This window comes from Mastomys coucha, unplaced genomic scaffold, assembly GCF_008632895.1.
Source record: "Mastomys coucha isolate ucsf_1 unplaced genomic scaffold, UCSF_Mcou_1 pScaffold8, whole genome shotgun sequence".
Classification (NCBI taxonomy): domain Eukaryota; kingdom Metazoa; phylum Chordata; class Mammalia; order Rodentia; family Muridae; genus Mastomys; species Mastomys coucha.
Window position 1 is genome coordinate 60917212 of NW_022196914.1, and position 6000 is coordinate 60923211.

Sequence of the window (6000 nt, forward strand, 5' to 3'; positions counted from 1 at the left end):
AAAAAAAAAAAAAAAGAAAGAAAGAAAAAGAAAACCTTGCCCCAATAGTATGCACAAGACCTGAGCAGGTCCAAACCAGATGGAGAGGAGGAAGTAGACACAAGACCCCACCCCTAATCAAGAACCTATTTGCAACAGATATCTGCTGATAAGGGAAAGATCAGTTTCTCCAGTGGCATGTCACTGGGTATAACAATGCACTCCAGCACAGGCCCCATGCCCAGGAATATCTGACCAACACAAAACAAACTCCACATTATTTTTATGGGCATTATTCTTTCCTTTTCTTTTTTATACTGCTTTTGGTTGTTTTGAGTTTTGGGTGTTTTTTGGGGAGGGTGTTGAAACAGAGAGAGAAAGAACATGACCTTGGCTGAGAAGGAAGTGGGGAGGAGCTGAGAGGAGTTGGAGTGGGGGAAGAATGATCAAAATTACTGTATTAAAATTTCAAAAACTCACCTTACTCAGGAGAATTACAAGTGTTCTGATAGGGCTGGAGAGAGCGCTCTTCTGGTGTCTGAAGACAGCTACAGTGTACTTATATACATAAAATAAATAAACAAATCTTTAAAAACTTCTAAAAAAAGAATAAAAAAACAAGTGTTGTGATAGAATAATTTATTTATATTAATGATAGGACATGTAGCTTTATAAAACTGAATCTTCAGATTACTTTTGTTTTTATTTTAAAATGAGGTGTTCCTGTGTTGTCCAGCTAATGGCAAACTCCTGGGCTACAGCAAATTTCCTACATCAGCCTCAGGAGTAGTATAAGCCTATCTATGGCTCTCTGCTGTCAGTTTCCTTAACCCAGAAGTGCAAAACAAGCAATCGAAGAGATTGGTATAGGCTAGCCAGACTGGGGAATCTTCTGCCTTTTTGATTCAGCTAAGGGGGCAGAGGGGTAAGCCTAGTATGGTCAGAACAAGACAGAAAATGAATCAATGTGGAAATTAGTTGTAGTATAATTCACCTATGAAAAAACATCATGATAATTTTTAAAGTAACATTAAATCTATTGGTTTTGATTTTTTTATAGAGTATGTTGAATATCATCTTGAAATGTATTCCTTTTCCATAAAAGGAAAGCTACTTTTAAAAAAAGATTTATTTATTTTATGTATAAGAGTACAATGTAGCTATCTTCAGATAAACCAGAAGAGGATGTTGGATCCCATTACAGATGGTTGTAAGCCATCATGTGCTTGCTAGGAATTGAACTCAGGACCTCTGGAAGTACAGTCAGTGCTCTTAACTGCTGAACCATTTCTCCATCCCATGAAGCTACTTCTAAGATTAAACAATATTCCTCTAACTGACACTAATGTTTCTTTCTAATGGTGTGGTAAGGGACTGAGAACTCTTTTGTCAATGGGGGTGAGGCCAGCCTCCTCCTCTTATATTCTCATGAGAAGATGAACTCCATCACATAACTCAAATATGCTCAAGAGCTTCCATTCAGTGTCTGTGGCACCCAGGGTCCTGGCTATATTCTTCATATATTTCCATGCACTGCATTATGCATGAATGTAACCCATGTAAGCCATAGCATATGGGGTGGGCTACAGTGAATTGGGTTATCAATCCTTTCTAAAATACCATAATAAATCAACTTGCTTTAAAAAACATTTCAATGCTTTTTTTTTTCTGTTGAGATAAGATTCTATATGGCAGAGGCTCACCTTAGGCTCTTTAAATAGCAAAATTAAAAACCTTCCATTTCCAATCCTCTTGGCTCCTCCTCAACAGACTGGGGATTACAGGTATGTGCCATCATTCCCACCTCAACATTACTTTCTTAAGTCATGTTTGGATTTAATTTATATTATGCTTGTATTATGTTATTGGGTTCCCAAATTGCATGAGAATCCTACATGCAAGACTCTGAGGGTCCCTGTCTCCAGCTGGTTCTGATTGGTGAATAAAGTTGGCAGCGGCTAATGGCTGGGCAGGGAGACAGAGGCAGAATTTTAGTATTTGAGGGCAAGGGGACCAAAGAAAAAGCAGTACCAGCATGTTGGGAGCAACCTTGTCTGAACATTAACTGCTCTGTCAGCCATAACTGCTTATTGGCACAGAAGTCTTGGCCTCCAAGGGAAAGTACTAGCCCAGTTGAAAATTAACAGCTGCCTCGGTGGGAAAGTACTGACCCCCTTAGTAACAGCATAGATAAAAACAAATGGCTATTAATCTTGCTGATAGGTATCTAACAACCCATTTTGTTATAGAAACCTGCTATAGATTTTGCAGTTAGGTATCTAGCAATTCATTCTGCTATGAGATCAAACATCCATGGGTTTTGTAGACAAGTGCCTAACAAGTGCCCAGCCCATTCAGGAACAAAATAGCTATGGATCATACAGGCAGGTACCTAGCAACCTGAACTTTTCACCTAGCCAATTTTCTGATCCTGAGAGTACCTGCATTTCCCAAAGACAAAGCAACCCTAATCCCTCCCCTCACCCCCTATCCTGTCTCAATGAGTATATAACTGTGGTGAGAAAAAAATTAAAATTTGTCAGCTTGATCAGACTCCTTGACTTGCTGGCTGTTCTTTGTGTCTCTTGCCTCTCATTCTCATTCAGGTGACAACCCCCCCGCCCCCAGTTTCTGCTCAATCCCCTCACCAGCCGGGGCACCACCATGAGAGAGAAGCAGAAGGATCAGGCCTGAGAAGTGCAGGACTGCCAACATGTAAGAGTCAGGGACCATGGCACAGGAGGGCTGCAGGCTGGAGCAGCCAGAATGGAATATAGGTTTTATTAAGAAATAATTCAGGAATACTGTAGGAGTGTGTTAGCTATGTGGAAGTTTGGAAGTGGCCCCGCTATAGAGCTACTTAGGGCATGTTAAATATAAGGCTGTGTGTGTGTGTGTGTGTGTGCGTGTGTGTGTGTGTGTGTGTGTGTGTGTGTGTGTTTCATTCAATAATCCACAATATTGGGTCAGTGGGTAGCAAAGAACTCACACTGCTGCTGCCAGGTGAGTAGACTAGATTAATCAACTACAGCAACAAAATGGTATTTTTAAAACTACTGCAATGGCTAGGGGTGGTGATGCAAAGTGCAATCCCAGTACTTGGAAGTCAGGGAAAGGATCGTGAGTTTGATGTCAATCTGAGATGTATAGTAAGCCCATGTTTCAAAACTTAAAATTATATTAAAACAAGCTTACACTGATTATTTAGTTTTTAAAAGTACAGGAAAATATCCAATATTTTCTCAATATTTCATAAAAGAAGTGACCAGACAGTGTTTAAAACTGATGCACCTGCTCTTCTTGTGTGAGCAGACTGCACTCCTTCCAGCTGTGCGGCCTGTCACTGAACTGTCTCCTTTTCCTGTGTGAGTCATGTTCCCTCTTCTCTGTGTCAGTGAAGAAGCAAAGGACCACTGGATGCAGATGTGCAGCTCTACTTAGGGCTGATGACAGGATTCCTTGCCAACAGTGTAGCAAGTTGGGCAGTTGTCCAGAGTACAAACAGCAACATTACATCCAGGGCCTGAGGACAACAGACACAAGCTGGGCCAGAGCTGGTTTAGGAGCCAAGGAACAGCAGCATGGGTTCTGTCTGAGGCTGAAATGCAGCACGTGCATCCGCAGGGTACACTGTGACTCCCAAAGAGCAGTAGTGGCAATCTATGAATTGCTAATCATGGCCGCATTGTTCCTACAACCATCTCATTACTTTTCAGGAAACATTTCTCCCTCTACTACTCTGTCTTCACTTATTTCTCTCTCCTCTTCAACCCTTCTTCCCTTCCAACCGCCTCTTCTCTTACTTTCTTTTAGACTTTTTTCCAAATAATTTAAGTGAAGAAAGTAAGATGTGAATTTTCTCACCACCTCAATGCTCAGCAAAACCAAGACCAAGATCATCTATTTAATTTATGTCGCCTCATAACTTTTTCTACACATTTTCTAACAGATTGCTATATAGTTTAAGAATATTTAAGGCTGATTACCCTACATGAACTGTACATATTTATGCTTCCATTTAAACACAATTCTAGATAGCCTTTCATTTTTGTGAGCATGGCTACCTCTGTGCAAGATATCTTGTAAATACTTCCCTAGTTGGTTTGTATGTGATCTTGCATCTACCCAGGAACTGTCTTATACACAGTAGTGAACTACAAATGTTTTTAAAAAGAAATAAAAAACTCCTAGGCACAGTGATGTACATCCCAAATCCTAGGAGATCAGAGGTTGATGCAGGAAGGTAGTAAAGTTGAAGCCACCCTGGGATTATATAATGAGACCTGTCTTTAAAATAAAATAAAAGCTCTTCCAACCAAAATACCAGTTTACTGAAATTAGAGAAAAGCACTGACAATAAATAAATAAGTAAATAAATAAATAAATCCAGCTAAGTATAAAATATAGAAAATTATACTTTAAGTATAATTAACAGGTTAAGTAACTTCTTTTTAAAAAATAACCGACAAAGAGAAATGTGAGAAAAATGAAATGTATACTTCTGGGCTGGCGAGACAGGTAAGGGGTTAGGCTGTGCTTCCTACTGAAACTGAGGATCTGAGGTGGAGGAATGAGACCCATTCCTACAGACCATCTTCTGACCTCTACTCACATCCTGGCATATAAAACACACTCCCTCTGCACACACTAAAATATATTATAGAAACATTAGAAGATGGAGGAAAATGAGCATTTGAATGCTGATTCAGATACTTGACATTAGGCATTAATGCCATCTTTTCCTAGGAGACATAATGATACTGTGGTTCAACTTGCTTTTAAAGTCTTATATGCTATAATAGTAACAAATTCTTTATGCAGCACCTGGAATTCACATTGAAGTAACCTGCTTATTGTTATTCCATGGAAAATATTAGCAAGAGATAAATGGAATATTTCCTGGCCAGGTGCTGGCAAGTGCTTATTACTGCTCCTTTTATTTTTATTAATCATTCCATAATGAAAGCTTGGAAACAAGTGAAAGGAATAAATTTTTATTTGGCAGAAACAAAAAAACAAAAACAAAGAAATTATAAAACCAGTACTAAACACTGAAAATATTTACAATATAGTTTTTCTAAGCAGAGATGTACAATAACAAAAACCCTGAATCTCTGAAACAAAAACTTCTGTTTTCATGTGGCACTAAGATGTGGGCAACCTAGGACCTACCTGGTTCTCTTTCATTTTAGCAGAGGGTGGCTTTGAACTCCTGATTCTCCAGTGTCTACCTTCCTAATGCTGGGATTAAAGGTGAGTGCCACTGCACCCAGCAAGCATTTTCATTTGGTGCATATGTTGTAAGATGTGATACTATTTGCAATGCCCTAAACACTCTTGCTTTCTTTCATTTATACATCATTCCAGCCCTGGACAGACTTATTCATTTATTAGTTAGGGTAAGTCCCACGACTGCTGCTTGGCAACACATCTTAGTATTTGGGATAGATGGCTTAGTAGATAAAATGCCTTAGCACAAGCATGAGGATCTAGAGTTTGAATCCCAGTATCTACTTAATGGTGGGATATAGTCACACACTTCTTTAACCCTAGTCCTGGGGTAGCAGAGACAGGCAGGTCCTAGGGCTCACTGGCCAGCTAGTCTAGCCAATCTATGAGCTCTGGTTCAATGATCCCTAAGAGTGATAAGGAGGACATGCTAGGTCAACCTGCAGTCCACATATGTGTATACACATGCGCACACACACATGCATACACACACACACATACATGACCTGGCCTGCAGGTCAAGTTATTCAGGGGATCGAGGAGAGTCACAACCTGTGAATAAAGAATGGGCAAGAGAGACAACAGGACTCAAGGAAGCATTGCTTGTCAAGAGCCGTTTACTTGGTTGAGCAGGGCATATTCAAAGCAAAAATCTTGGAGGGGAGGGGGAGAGGAAGGAGGGAGAAGGATGTTTACAGGATCTTCTGGGGTTGGGGGGGAAGTTGTGGGTGGGAGGAAGTTCTCAGAAGTTATGGTACACTGAATGTTTCTTATCTCAGGGCCAAGCAGGAT